A 16,984-nucleotide genomic window follows, 5' to 3' on the forward strand; every position below is an offset into this window, starting at 1 on the left:
TTATCTTCAAAATTGTATTAATAACACACTCCATAAGTCACATCCTCTTCAAGAGGACATTTTAAGCTTTAATTTAAGATATAAATCATGTCTTCATTCCGAGAAATAAACCGGAAGTGATTTTTTAAAATTTGCATTAAAAAAATATCCTTCCTTATGAGATACAATCTTTAAAAATTCTTTTTTAACAAATGTTGTTCTTAACATGTAGATTATCATACATCATCTTAAAGAGAATATTTTAAGCTTTCATTTAAGATATAAATCGTTGCTTAACTCCCAGAAATCAACTCGAAGTGATTTTTATAATTTGACATTGACATAAATTAACCTAACTTACAACAAATATATTTCAAACATCTTTTTCTCCAAAATTCTATTAATAACACACTGCATATGTAACATCGTCTTGAAGAGGAAACTTTAAGCTTTAATTTAAGATATAAATCATGTCCTCATTCCTAGAAATAAACCGGAAGTGATTTTTTAAAGTTTGATTTAAAAAAATATCCCTTCTTATGAGACACAATCTTTAAAAATTCTTTTTTAGAAAATGTTGTTCTTAACATGTAGATTATCATACGTCATCGTAAAGAAAATATTTTAAGCTTTCATTTAAGATATAAATCGTTGCTTAACTCCTAGAAATAAACCCGAAGTGATTTTTATAATTTGACATTGACATAAATTAACCTAACTTACAACAAATATATTTCAAAAATTTTTATCTTCAAAATTGTATTAATAACACACTCCATAAGTGACATCCTCTTGAAGAGGACACTTTAAGCTTAAATTTAAGATATAAATCATGTCTTCATTCCTAGAAATAAACCGGAAGTGATTTTTTAAAGTTTGATTTAAAAAAATGAGAGACACTATCTTTAAAAACTCTTTTTTAACAAATGTTGTTCTTAACTGGTGGAATATCATACATCACTTTAAAGAGAGCATTTCAAGCTTTCATTTAAGATATAAATCATTGCTTAACTCCCAGAAATAAACTCGAAGTGATTTTTATAATTTGACATTGATCTATTTACAACAAACATTTCAAAATTTGTTATCTCCAAAAATCAATTATTAACACATACTATATGTTATTTCATCTCGAAGAGGACATTTTAAGCTTTAATTTAAGAAATATATAATGCCTTCATTAACAGTAATAAACCGGAAGTGATTTTTTAAAATTTGTATTAAAAAATGATCCTTTTGCCACACAATTTTAAAAAATTCTTTTTAACAAATCTTATCCTTAACTTATAGATTATCATACATCATTTTAAAGAGAATATTTTAAGCTTTAACATAAGATATAAATCGTTTTAAACCAACAGTAGAACTCAAATTCATAAGAGTTTTGACATGACATTCAGTAATGAAATTAAATTATTAGCAATAATTAATGAAAACATAGTTTATTCATTTAATTGAACGCTGTATCTATTATGAAAATGTATTGATTTGAAACTATAATTTATCTCTGAATTTAAAATAGCTAAACCACAAACACACGTCCATCATGTTCACCACTTGAACTGGATGGGTTGACAAAGGCAAACCGCTATTTATAAATGCAAAATTGTCATCCGGTAAAATAATCAAGTAAATGAAATTTCCATGCAGATATAGAACTACTTTGTTGGGCTGATTAAATCAAAATAGAACCCTTTTTTTTTCTTTAATTAATTAAATCTGCTTTATCAGCTTTTTGCTATTTCCATTTTCAATATTTCATTTTGAAACTGAAACTAAAATTGCTTTTTGGTGTCAGATTAAAATGATAAAAAAATAATTAAAAATAAATAACCGTTTTTATTAATTATGTTTAAATAGGCGTAACTTTTAACCTGAAATAAGTGATCGATATCGCCTATTTCAATTCAAGTAGAATGACCTAAATAGTCAAGTAAATTAAATTTTTGAATTGACTAAAAAAAAATAGTGGAATTTGTCCAGGAATAGTTGGAAATAATTTGGATGGTTGTCTGTTGCTGTTGGAATTCGAAGAGGAAATCGTTTGTGTGTCAGATAACGTGGAACGATAGAAGGGGCGTGTGTTCCCGGAAACTGGGACAAATTGAAACCCTCTTAATCTGATTATGGCGTTGGATCCGCACGGCGTGATTTAAAACGTCCCCGCAGCCAGAAAATAATGGATCACGTCCGGAGTGTCAGTTTTCACCCCCAATTTTCTTTAGATTAAATATTTCCGGTTTAAAACCTTCTTCGTTTTCGTCAAACGTTCCGGTTCTTACCCCTAAGTAACCCTTACAATTCGTCTCTTTTCCAGTGGCGGCTTAGTTTTCGCTTCTAATAAAACTTGGTTGCGTGAGATCGTTTGTTTCCTCCGGCCTTCATTAAAGTTGCAGGATTAAGTCATTATGGGCAATTGAGAAGGGGCCATTCCGAGGGAACAGAAAAAGACCCTTGTATCGCGTTTCGAGATTACGTAGTAAAAGGGCACGTTAAAGGGGTATGGGGTGACCCCCGGAGTGGAATTAATAAAGGTTCCAAGCGCGAGACGATGCGCCTCCGCCGAAAGATTTAGGGCGTTAATTAAGAATAATTGCGGAAGTCGCCGACGCCAGGAAGTTTTCCAACCTAATTTGGACTCCTTCCGAAAATTTTGAAGGACGTTAGTGGCGACGCCGACGTTTCTAAGTTTATTTTCGAATGGAGTTTATGCTAAATTACCATAAAGAAAAAAATTAACCGCCTAAAAAAACGTTGAGTTAGAAAGGGAATTGGAGGAAAAGAGTTTTGGGTTAAGTTAATCCATCAACGCTGGGGGTAAAGTTGTCACCATCTGTATCGAGACTCGACGCAATTAGAGTGACTTACGGGTCGCTGCGAAGTCAAATGAGACCATAAATTCATCGGAACATCCCTACAGCAAAATTTATTTTACACTAGAAGTGTTCACAAAAAGAACGTGGGTCGTATATCCCAAAAAAGGGATAATTTATGTCCCTAACCTTATTTTACCTTTTCGAAAATGTATTTACCTACTGGAAACATATGTAAATATATTTAGACATGAACAAGAGGTTATTTTTATTTGTATTACAAATTTTGCCAAATAAACGACTAATTGATTGGAAACACTATGTGGAGATAAATATATGTTTGTGGCGAAAGAAATGAATGCTAATAGTATTATTGATTACATCACATATACCCGAAATCTCCAAAACAGAGTTGAAAAGGTAAAGACTGAAGCAGAAGCAGAAATGGGAACCAACCACTGACTAGTCATGGCAACTATTAATAATATAGAAATCGCAAGAGAAGAGATGAAAACCACGAAAATAAACATCCATAAACTAAGGTAGGAGGAAGAAAGACTAAAATACCAAAAAAAAAAAACAAACAACGAATTTCAAAAACTAGGACAAACAGAGAATTTAACACTGGAAGAAACACTGGTGGAAAATTTTGAAAGAGATAATGCGAAATAAAGCTACGGAGGTGTGTGGAAGGAGAAAATATAATAATCAGACAGAAAGAACACACTGGTGGAAGGAAGAGGTTCGACAAGCAATTAAGAAGAAGAAAGAGTCATGAAAGAAATACATAAGAACGAATTGGGAAGACGATAGAGCAAACTATAGAACGAATAGAGTTGTAAAGAAAAGGTGAGAAGAATTCGGAATAAACTTAAGTGAAATATTCGGATCGAATAACTAACAGGAAATTCTGGAATTTAATAAGAAACCTGAAGGGAGATCAAATAAAAACCGTCAAAGATAAAAACAACGAGATGAAGACAACTGCAAGGGAAATTCTGGACACATTGGCGGATTTTTCGAATTGTAGCAGAAATTGTATGCAGAAAAGTTCAAGAATAGAAAACGGACACAAACAATGGAGGGGGGAAGAGAAGATGAGATGATGGAAGACACTATAGACATAGCAACTGAAGAGATAGCAATGGAAGAATTAGGAGAGACAATGATGAAAATGAAAACAGACAAGGTTTGTGGCAAAGACAAGATAGATCAGGAGATAATAAAATAGTTGGAAATAAAAGGGAAGGAAACAATCCCGAAAGATTGGGAACATAATATCATCTTACCAATACATAAAAAAGAAGCTACTGGAACTGGGAAAATAACAGAGCCATATACTTATCATCCACAAGTTACAAATTACACATAAAGATAATAGAGAAAAGGTTAAGAAGAGTAGGGTAAACGCACCAGTGTTTGACCTGTTAAGGATTTTTTAATGTCAGTGTTTGACCGAGCCATATTATTTTTCTTGTAGATCCCTCTGCCTTTACATAAAATGATCAAAATATGATCAAATACACATCTGATCCATTTAAAGTTACTTACCCTACATATAAAATATAACATCATGAAGCAGTATTTTTTAAAAATTAAAAAGGAAAACAGTATTTCGCATTTAGTGTTTGACCACTTTGATTACATTACTTGACCAATAATATCTAGTCTTTGACCTTAAAACCGTCAATGTTTGACCGATTCTTAATATAATATTCATTTTCATTATTTTTCCATACTATTTTATTCACAAAAAAAGTTTATATTTTTTGACTCTTTAAGAACATCTTTTAAAACAGGAGTAAAATGCTCTTGACTTAACTTTTCACCCAAATTTTGTGTTTTCCAACTGGGTTTTTGTAACAGGAATACCCCTGCTGAATGAAACAACCATTCAACCAGCAGTTTTTCTTCATCAGAATTTAAAAATGCTGGTAGGCCCATTTTCCTCTGCACTGGTGTTTTCCCTTTTTCTTTATAAATAAGGTTTTACTTTGGAACGTTAAACATCTTGGCTGCTTTTTCATAAGATAAACTCCTACTTCTTACATCGATAGTCTTTTGAAGATCTTCTTCACTATTTTTAAACTTAGGCTTCGTTGTCATATTGGTACTGAGAAAATGTTAACCTGATTCATATTTCCTAAATTTTCCATATAGATTTTCTATTTTTTGATAATTGACCATTATAAGAGTCAGCGTTTTATCTTTTTAATTTTACAGACTCATTACTGCTTAAGTGCGGTCAATTACTTTTATTGTTATAAACAAGGTTTATATTTATATTACGCTTAAATATATATAAAATTTAAAATCGGTTAAAAAACTCAGTTTTGAGTGTTTGTGTCCTATAAATGACCAAAAGAGGAACCAGTAATTGACCGCATATTTAACCTGATTGTATCTTACTTTTAAAGTATAAAAGTTTTGGTCAAATACTAAACAACTTAAACGGGAAGATATAAGTTTTAAAAACAGGTATTACACATTTTTCCATTTTATTAATCAAATATAAATCCTTGTGAGATTATAAAACAAGCAATTCGTCTAGTATTTGACCGTTTGGTCATAAAAATTACGCTTTTTAACACGATGTGAATAGGCCGGCAGTTAGCGCGAAATTAAATAACAAAAACTCAAGAACGGTATTTCCGTGAACTTTTTGTGTACTAGGGGGTGGAGAGGAAACTGGTGGCTGTTTATGGATATATTTATATTTTTTTAGATTTTCCTTGGATCCTTATTTTTTACATTTTTTTACAAAAATGGTCAAACACTGACCAACGGTCAATTAATGGCGTTTTACCCTAGTGGAAAATAAACTAGAAAATGAACAAGCAGTATACAAAGCAAGCAAACAAACGAACGATAACATACATGTAATCCGAAATATCATTGAAAGAAAAATAGAGACTATACATAATATTCTTGGACCTAAAAGCAGCTTTTGACACGGTTTACCGAAGTATTATATGGAAGTGTCTAAAAGAACTAATGGTACCACAAAAACTAACAAAAATAATTAAAAACCTGTACAAGAAAGTTAAAAAAACTTTTTACTAAGCCCCTTGTTATTTATAATATTAATGGACGGAGTGATAAAAAATACAAGAACAAGAACAAATAAATATCAAACAGTAATAGGTTATAAAAGTTTGGAACCAGTAAAAACAGATAATTTACTATATGCTGACGACACTGCTGATAGCAGAGAACCATAAAAAGGCAAGGAAGTTGGTTGAGATATGGACAGAAGAAATTGAAAAGATGGGCCTAGAATTGAACATAAATAAATATAAAATCGTGATAATAAATAAAAAGGAAATAAGAAATAACCCGAAGGAAATATTTATTATGGAACAAAAGATAGAAGAAGTATCATCATATGAGTAGTAGGGCAGTATAATATCACAAGATGGAAGGATAAATTTAGACATAAATGTAAGAATAAGAAAAACAAACAACTTATATCATACTCTAATAAGAACAATTTTTGGGAAGGAGATAGATAAAAAGATAAAATTGAAAGTGTACAAATCATGGAGTAATAGAGTATTAGAATAAAACATAACATATTAGTAAAAAAAGTATTTGAAGCAAAGAATGAGGATAAGAAAAAGAGGGAGGAAAAAATGGCAGAAGTAAGAAATTAACAAACATTTCAAAATTTGTTATCTCCAGAAATCAATTACTAACACATAGTATATGTCACATCGTCTTGAAGAGGACATTTAAAGCTTTAATTTAAGATATAGATAATATCTTCATTCCTAGTAATAAATTAGAAGTGATTTTTTAAAGTTTGTTTTAAAAAAATATCCTTTCTCTTGCAACACAATATTTAAAATTTCTTTTCTGATAAATGTTGTTCTTAACTTGTAGATTATCATACATCATTCTAAAGAGAATATTTTAAGCTTTCATTTAAGATATAAATCGTTGCTTAACTCCCAGAAATAAACCCGATGTGATTTTTATAATTTGACATTGACATAAATTAACCTAACTTACAACAAATATATTCCAAACATTTTTTTCTCCAAAATTTTATTAATAACACTGCATATGTAACGTCGTCTTGAAGAGGACACTTTAAGCTTTAATTTAAGATATAAATCATGTCCTCATTCCTAGAAATACACCGGAAGTGATTTTTTAAAGTTTGTATTAAAAAAATATTCTTTCTTATGAACCACAATTTTTAAAATTTCTTTTCTAACTAATGTTGTTCTTAACTTGTAGATTATCATACATCATTTTAAAGAGAATATTTCTAGCTTTTATATAAGATATAAATCGTTGCTTAACTCCCAGAAATAAACCCGAAGTGATTTTTATAATTTGACATTGACATAAATTAACTTACAACAAATATAATTAATTTTCAAAAATTTTTTTCTCCAAAATTTTATTAATAACACACTACATATGTAACGTCGTCTTAAAGAGGACACTTTAAGCTTTAATTTAAGATATAAATCATGTCCTCATTCCTAGAAATAAACCGGAAGTGATTTTTTAAAGTTTGCATTAAAAAAATGTCCTTCCTTATGAGACACAATCTTTAAAAATTCTCTTTTAACAAATGTTGTTCTTAACATGTAGATTATCATACATCATCGTAAAGAGAATATTTTAAGCTTTCATTTAAGATATAAATCGTTGCTTAACTCCCAGAAATAAACCCGAAGTGATTTTTATAATTTGACATTGACATAAATTAACTTACAACAAATATAATTAATTTTCAAAAATTTTTTTCTCCAAAATTTTATTAATAACACACTACATATGTAACGTCGTCTTAAAGAGGACACTTTAAGCTTTAATTTAAGATATAAATCATGTCCTCATTCCTAGAAATAAACCGGAAGTGATTTTTTAAAGTTTGTATTAAAAAAATATCCTTTCTTATGAAACACAATCTTTAAACATTTTTTTCTAACAAATGTTGTTCTTAACATGAAGATTACCATACATCATTCTAAAGAGAACATTTCAAGCTTTCATATAAGACATAAATAATTGCTCAACTCCCAGAAATAAACCCGAAGTGATTTTTATAATTTGACATTGGCATAAATTAATCTCTATTTACAAGAAATACATTTCAAAAATCTTTTTCTCCAAAATTCTATCAATAACACACTTCATAAGTCGCATCCTCTTGAAGAGGACACTTTAAGCTTTAATTTAAGATATAAATCATGTCTTCTTTCGTAGAAATAAACCGGAAGTGATTTTTTAAAGTTTGTTTTAAAAAAATATCCCTTCTTATGAGACACAATCTTTAAAATTTCTTTTCTAACAAATGTTGTTGTTAACTTGTAGATTATTATACATCATTTTAAAGAGAATTTTTTAAGCTCTCATATAAGATATAAATCGTTGCTAACTCCCAGAAATAAACCCGAAGTGATTTTTATAACATAAACTAACCCCTATTTACAACAAATATATTTCAAAAATCTTTTTCTCCAAAATTCTATTAATAACATACTACATTTGTCATATCATCTTAAAGAGGACATTTCACGCTTTAATTTAAGATATAAGTCATGCCTTCATTCCTAGAAATAAACCGGAATTGATTTTTTAAAGTTTATTTTAAAAAATTATCTTTGTTATGAGACACAATCTTTAAAAAATTTTTTCTATCAAATGTTGTTGTTAACTTGTAGATTATTATACATCATTTTAAAGAGAATTTTTTAAGCTCTCATATAAGATATAAATCGTTGCTTAACTCCCAGAAATAAACCCGAAGTGATTTTTATAACATAAACTAACCTCTATTTACAACAAATATATTTCAAAAATTTTTTTCTCCAAAATTCTATCAATAACACACTCCATAAGTCGCATCCTCTTGAAGAGGACTCTTTAAGCTTTAATTTAAGATATAAATCATGTCTTCACTCCTAGAAATAAACCGGAAGTGATGTTTTAAAGTTTGTATTAAAAAAATATCCTCTCTTATGAAATACAATCTTTAAAAGCTCGTTTCTAACAAATGTTATTCTTAACTTGTAGATTATCATGCATCATTTTAAAGAGAATATTTTAAGCTTTCATTTAAGATATAAATCGTTTCTTAACTCCTAGAAATAAAGCCGAAATGATTTTTACAATTTAACATCGATATAAATTTAAACATTTTTCTGTTGTAAATTAATAATAATTTTATACAAATAATATAATAATAGATCAATAAGCACCATATTTTAGTAAATATTACCAAAATCATTGCAAACGTTGTTGCCAATGTAATCTTTCTTGTTGGCAACGTTTAAAGTTCCCCTGAAGGCTAGCGAAGCGTATGTTGAGTAGAGAGATGAGCGAGCAGGAGTAAACCGGATTTAAAGACGAGCTTGAATTATGAATACGTCAAGCTGTTTTTGTTGCATTTCCGGTGCCATTTTACAAAATGGAACGGTGCCAGCTATGAATTTGAATATCCATTTTTTTTATCGTAATACGTTATGTAAATTTTAACGCAAAGGGCTGGGTTGGGTTGGATTGGTGAGAAAGCTGATACAGTAACATTTAACGAATTCGCAATTATAGAATATATGTGTGAAACCTCATTTTTTTTAAACGAAATCGTTATTTTAACGCGGTCCATACTTTTCATTTTTGAAATGTTTTAATTATGAATTGTTTTATTTCGAGTATGAGTACTTTCATGTCGAATCGTTGTTGGGGAAATATTTGAAACAGTGTGTATGTAGTAGAGGAAAAATTAAAATATGCTAGAACAAATTGGAAATCGCAATCTACGGTCGACGTGTAAAATTTATTAGTCAATAACAGCGGGAGAATTTATTATTGGTACCGCCGGTATCCGTTAAAAATAAATAAATTACGCACCGAATAATTGCCGAGTACGCGTCACGTAAATTACCACTTCCGGCAAAGATTGATAAATTAGCCAAACATAAACGAGTCATCGCCGGATATAGACCGTTTTAGATACGTCGCATTTCGAGCACGAATTTATACTAATCGCGAATTAGATTTATTTTATTAGATCAATTTGCATACTCCAAATTGGTACGTGGATATTTATTAATAACGGTTGCGGCATAAATTTTAACCAGCCGCCGGGTTTATTTCATTTAATTTCTACCGAATTACCCAAACACTTTGCATTTTAAAACGTTAAATCACCACTGTTATTCTACTCTAGTGTTTATCGATCTTTTTTTTGTGGATTTACGGTTTGTGCGTGAACATACATCCGGATGTGTGTACTAAAAACATTGAGTCAACAAAAAAAAGATTATTTTGGATGTTGAACTCGGATATTTTAGTTTAGCACATTTTATACAATACCAAATTAGTGGTTAATATGATTAAAATATAAAATAATCAGAAATCAAATTGTTTATTACAAATGTTTAGCAGTAGGAATATCCTTGTTATTGTCGTCACCAGTTTAAGAGAATGACATTGTAATTTGAAACATGGAATGCAGAGTAACTGAGTAAATATGATATGGATCTAACAACAATGCAGGTAGATAGAAAGGAAGTGGCATAATTAATAAAAGAAATTACACGTTCTTCTACAATCTTCACAGGTTTTGTAGCTAACTGTAACTCCAACCACTATCTGGTGAAGGTAAAGTTCACACAGGATTTCCATAGGGAGATGATGACAACAGTAAAGAATTTAGACAAGGAATGGATAAGTTTTTCCAAGAGAAGGAATAAGAAGATGAAATAGAAAAGGAATGGGAGACACTAAAAGACACCGTAAATTCAGCTCCTCAAGACTGTATGACAATAGAAGTTGACAAGAAAAGTTCTTCGAATATAGCATGAATTCAGCAGCGAAACTTCCATTCATTTTAGCCAATTGAGACAATAATGCTTTAGTTTTTGACATCATCGTTGAGACCTTATCTAAGAATATGTTATATAGCAGAGGAGATGGTTAGATTCTTTTTATTGTCCTCACCAGTTTGTTCCCCATTTACTGCTCTAAATATTACAAGTTGTGAGTGGTTCTAAACTATTCTTAGGAGCTGTTAGATCTTGGCGTTGTTGAGAGAGCTCTGTACTGGAAGACGATACACGCCAAGAAACAAGATTAAGAGAATAACATTGAAAATTGCAACATCGAAAATTTTATCAAAACTTCAAATATTGTTTTCTCAAAAACTAAAAGTTATTTTTCAAAACGGGTTGGTTCATTGGAAAGAGGACACTTTTATTAACACTTTGGAAGATTTTCATACTCATATTCCAAGAAATAGATTTTATACGAATTTTTAAATCATAATCAGCGAAAATTGAAAAATTGTCGATTATTTCAAAAATTTATTTCTCAAGAACTAAAAGTGATTTTTCAAAACGGCATTTTGCATTAAAAAGAGGATACTTTAATTAATAATTGGTGATATTTCTACAAGGATCCGTCAAGAAATTAATTTTATAACGAATTTTGAAAATTATCGATGAAAATTGCAACATCGAGAATTTTATCAAAACTTCAAATATTGTTTTCTCAAAAACTAAAAGTTATTTTTCAAAACGGGTTGGTTCATTGGAAAGAGGACACTTTTATTAACACTTTGGAAAAGTTTTCATGCTCATATTCCAAGAAATAGATTTTATACGAATATTTAAAACTTAATCGGCGAAAATTGTAAAATTCGAAAAAATTGTCGATCATTTCCAAAAATTTATTTCTCAAGAAATGAAAGTCATTTTTCCAAACGGCTTTTTGCATTAAAAAGAGGATACTTTAATTAATAACTGATGATATTTCCACAAGAATCCTTCAAGAAATTAATTTTATAGCGAATTTTGAAAATTATCGATGAAAATTGCAACATCGAGAATTTTATCAAAACTTCAAATATTGTTTTCTCAAAAACTAAAAGTTATTTTTCAAAACGGGTTGGTTCATTGGAAAGAGGACACTTTTATTAACACTTCGGGACATTTTCATATTCATATTCCAAGAAATGGATTTTATACGAATTTTTAAAACTTAATCGGCGAAAATTGCAAAATTCGAAAAAATTATAGATTATTTCAAAAATTTATTTCTCAAGAACTAAAAGTGATTTTTTAAAACGGCATGTTGCATTAAAAAGATGATACTTTAATTAATAATTGGTGATATTTCCACAAGAATCCTTCAAGAAATTAATTTTATAGCGAATTTTGAAAATTATCGATGAAAATTGCAACATCGAGAATTTTATTAAAACTTCAAATATCGTTTTCTCAAAAACCAAAAGTTATTTTTCAAAACGGGTTGGTTCATTGAAAAGAGGAAACTTTTATTAACACTTTGTGAAATTTTCATACTCATATTCCAAGAAATAGATTTTATACGAATTTTTAAAACTTAATCAGCGAAAATTAAAAAATTCGAAAAAAATTTCGGTCATTTCAAAAATTTATTTCTCAAAAACTAAAAGCGATTTTTCAAAACGGTTTATTGCATTAAAAAGAGGATACTTTAATTAATAATTGGTGATATTTCCACAAGGATCCTTCAAGAAATTAATTTTATAGAGAATTTTGAAAATTATCGATGAAAATTGCAACATCGAGAATTCTATCAAAACTTCAAATATTGTTTTCTCAAAAACTAAAAGTTATTTTTCAAAACGGGTTGGTTCATTGGAAAGAGGACACTTTTATTAACACGTTGGGATATTTTCATACTTCTATTCCAAGAACTGGATTTTATACGAATTTTTAAAACATAATCGGCGAAAATTGCAAAATTCGAAAAAATTACAGATTATTTCAAAAATTTATTTCTCAAGAACTAAAAGCGATTTTTCAAAACGGCTTTTTGCATTAAAAAGAAGATACTTTAATTAATAATTGGTGATATTTCCACAAGAATCCTTAAAGAAGTTAATTTTATAGCGAATTTTGAAAATTATCGATGAAAATTGCAACATCGAGAATTTTATCAAAACTTCAAATATTGTTTACTCAAAAACTAAAAGTTATTTTTCAAAACGGGTTGGTTCATTGGAAAGAGGACACTTTTATTAACACTTTGGAAAATTTTCATACTCATATTCCAAAAACTGGATTTTATACGAATTTTTAAAACTTAATAGGCGAAAATTGCAAAATTCGAAAAGATTGTCGATTATTTTAAAAATTTATTTCTCAAGAACTAAAAGTGATTTTTCAAAACGGCATGTTGCATTAAAAAGAGGATACTTTAATTAATAATTGGTGATATTTCCACAAGGATCCTTCAAGAAATTAATTTTATAGCGAATTTTGAAAATTATCGATGAAAATTTGCAACATCGAGAATTTTATCAAAACTTCAAATATTGTTTTCTCAAAAACTAAGTCATTTTTCAAAACGGGTTGGTTCATTGAAAAGAGGAAACTTTTATTAACACTTTGGCAAATTTTCATACTCATATTCCAAGAACTGGATTTTATACGAATTTTGAAAACATAATCCGCGAAAATTGCAAAATTCGAAAAAATTGTCGATTATTTCAAAAATTTATTTCTTACGAAGTAAAAGTGATTTTTCAAAACGGCTTTTTGTATTAAGAAAAGGATACTTTAAGTAATATTCGAAAGTGATAACAGCGATAGTTCTGTTAGTAAAGTTGTATTCAATGAAAAAGGTGCTATTGGGGTTGAACTTTATTATTATCTGCAGTGTCCAACACTTAAAAGAGATACTAATTCCTGTGAATGATGGAGTACTAAGTAATAAGTTTTTAATATCCGGCTTTGGCCGGATAGGGCGGATACCGGATAGTTGCCGGATATCCGTTCCACCACTAGTCATGAGCTATATGTATCTTCTAACTACCGGGTGTTTCATTTAAAATGACACCTTTTGGACCTTTTTTTTATTGATGACAATTTGAATGGCAGAAAGTATCGGAATTTTTTGTTGGAAGACCTTACTCTGGAGCGAAGACTTGCGCTATGGTATAAGCATGATGGATGTCCATCTCATTATGCTCTTGCAAGAGAAGTTTTAGACAAAATGTTTCCTGAAAAATGGATAGGACGTAATGGACCGGTGAATTGGCCAGCTAGATCACCCGACTTAACTTCTCCTGATTTCTTTCTTTGGGATTACCTCAAAGAGAAAGTTTACAACCAGGTTCCAACAACACCAAACGATATGAAAAACCGTATCAGAGCAGCTTGCGAATCAATAACTAAAGAAATGCTTGGCAATGTGCAGAGAACGTTTTTAATGAGAAATCAGCAATGTGTAGAAGTGAATGGTTATCATTTTGAGCATTTAATCAATGTTCTAAGGTGAATTCAAAAATGAAGAAGAATTTTAGTACTATTTTACGATTAATTAAATCGTTTTTTTATTAATAAAATTTTTTTAATTACATTTTGAAAAATGTTGTTTTATTTTTCTTTTTGTAGATATCTTCATAACGCAGACTTTAAGAAAAAAATTTTTTAAGCAAAAAATACTTAGTTTGTCAAGTTGTTCAAGACGTTGAAAGAAAAAAGTATATGTGCGATTTGAAAAAATGAAAATGATGTCAGAAGGGCCTTTAGGCAACCTTGAAAAAAAATCTGCTCATGTGTACCCTGTGCCCCCCTTTTCACCAAAAAAAGTTTACTTAAAACTTTTTTCGATTCGAGATATAAGCATAATATATGTCATTTTAAATGAAACACCCTGTATATTAATTAACCATATTTTTGCCATTATAACATCTCCTATGTACGAAGCAGTACATACCTACTCGTAGAACATTTAACTACTACACCTTTTCTAATAACGTTTTCATTGCTTCTTATTGTAGTTTTTTCCATTATTCCTTCCATCTTAACTCTCAATCCATCGATAAGTATCTTATTATAAATGTCTCAATTATTAATGATACTGCAAAACGAAACGAACAAAATAACAAATATTCCAATTTTCATGTTGCGAATGACATTTCGTTGACAAATATTCGAAAGAATTGCCTTTGCATACTAATAGATGGCGTAATGCTTTTCGATTGACTGATCGAAGGCGACGCGACGTCGTTTCTCGTTCTTAGGCGACGCCTTGGCGATCGGTTAAATCAGTCACTGTATCAACCACCGTTTTGCGGAAATGGACCAAGAAATATCAGCGTCGGATGAACGGGCGAAACGAGGGGGTGGACCTTTCCCCATTACTTTCCATTTGCAGGCGGAAATTCAGACAGTAAATTCAAGAAGGCGGCCGCGCATTAGCGTCCGCGGAGACCTCTGGCGGCGTCTGCATTTACCACGACGCCCTACATACGTCACCGTAATTTTGTAATTTATCCTACAACGTTCTCCGACCGCGCTCTGAAAAATAATATTACTAAACGCAATAGCGATAATACGTTTTATGTGTCGTAAAAGGTTGCGGGGCGGAGCGACGCGAAACGGGTCATTATAAAATAGGCTATTAATTTCGCGATAATTCCATCTCGGTGACGTTAGTCGTTGCGAATGCTCTGCTCCAACGGGTGGGGTGGTCAATTTTGTTAAAACTAAATTTAGTTTCCGACCTAGTCGTACCTCCCTGACAGTCAAACCGTTAAAGTGGCTTTTAGTGCTGCCACGTAATCCACGGTCTATTGATTATGCCCCAACAAATGGCACGACCTCATACTATATGAAAGATTTTAAAAATGATTATTGCATTCTCTTTTTATCTACTTTTTTCTTCTGTGCAATCAGGTCAGTACAATAAAACCTTTCTTAATAAGGGTGGATTCGGTGAGTGTGGTATTAAGTAGATGAGATTTTCCATGCAACTTCCTACTCAACTAAAAATGACGCAAACAGTAGATGTAGGCGCCCATAATTTTGCATGGTCACTGCCTATTTAATCGCACAACTCCATCGAATTTGAGTGAATATAAATAACTTAATATTTTTTAAAGATACACCCACATGTGATCCACCCATGATTTTACTTACATGTGAATCATCAACGTGTCCTCCGGAATATCGACAAAATTGCGATAAACTACTACAACCTATTAAACCATGCAAAAGAGATTGTGTTCCAGCTTGTGGATGTCCATCTGGAACGTGTTTCAACAGCGAAATAAAAACTTGCGTTATGAAGGCACCGGATGATGATTCGTCGATTTTTAGCTTTACTGATATTATTCTAACAAAAAAATAAAATCAAATATTATAAATAAAAACCTTTGTTTTATTTTATGACTAACAATGCTTATTTATAATTAAAAGTTTTGCAAGTTGGAACGTTTAGGAGGTGAGATGTTCTGGGTCGGCTTGCTGGTCAGCTTCCGGTACCATTACTTAACTCCAATAAACCGCAACGGACCGTTTGAAAATTTAATTAAGGGGACGACCGCCGTCGGTTAGTCCGCAGTAACGTGAGCGCGTTATTAGGAATGTTGGAAATGAATAAACGGGTCGCTGGATTAGGAATCGGGGGAATGTATAAAAGGGAGGGACCCGGCCCGAAATTGTCCGCCATTTATATGCTTTCCGGTTTCTGTAATGAACTATCCGGACGGACGTTATTAAGGAAAAGTTTACTTTGGCCAACTAATATTTTAATAGTGGAAAACCCACACGCTGGAACACAGCAAATTTATTATTACATTAATAATTTTCTTGAATCAATACTGAGATCAACTTAAATGCTATACACCTATGGTACTTGTGCTAATTTATTATGGCACACATTTTTTCTACATGTTTCCTGAAATTTCATTTAGCTTCCACGTTTCAGCTTTCTTGGTGCAATATCAATTAGACCATTCACAACGCCAAAAGGAAGCATCTTCAATGGCATCTTCTATCAATTCCATAGAGTGAAGTATCCTATTAAATACAGCGTGACAAGCAAGTTCTTGTTCCTTTCTTCCTGTGATAATTATGGCACTAATCACTGATCTGTACTAAAACTCTGAGAAACGTTCACAGTTTACCCAAGATGTATCAACAAATCCTATCTCCACGTATGTAATGTAGCAATCAAAGGATTAAGGGATAGCTACTGGAGCCTAAAAATTGGAATTTATCGGTTAAGGCATAATAACCCCTACAGACGAGTCCCTGGTACTAATGATTTTGGGTTAAGTAAGGTGTAACAGCCCCATCCCATATAAAATAAGTATTGTTATGAAAACATCGTATCTCAATAATTAAGTGAGATATCGAAATGAGATAAAAACCATATTAAAGCAAATTTAATGTAGT

General features: G+C 30.8%; 1 protein-coding gene and 1 long non-coding RNA gene across 3 annotated transcripts in view; one reads left to right on the forward strand and one right to left on the reverse strand.

Moving 5' to 3' along the window:
* LOC111423600 (follistatin-related protein 5-like) overlaps positions 1-16,984 on the reverse strand; it is a 245,206-nt gene that overhangs the window by 95,543 nt on the left and 132,679 nt on the right. The gene's annotated exons all lie outside the window — the stretch shown is intronic.
* On the forward strand, positions 15,044-15,957 carry LOC111423592 (uncharacterized). Its single transcript, XR_002707507.2, has 2 exons — positions 15,044-15,481; positions 15,688-15,957. It is a non-coding gene; the product is annotated as an uncharacterized lncRNA (long non-coding RNA).

This window comes from Onthophagus taurus, chromosome 1 (genome assembly GCF_036711975.1).
Source record: "Onthophagus taurus isolate NC chromosome 1, IU_Otau_3.0, whole genome shotgun sequence".
Taxonomy (NCBI): Eukaryota; Metazoa; Arthropoda; class Insecta; order Coleoptera; family Scarabaeidae; genus Onthophagus; species Onthophagus taurus.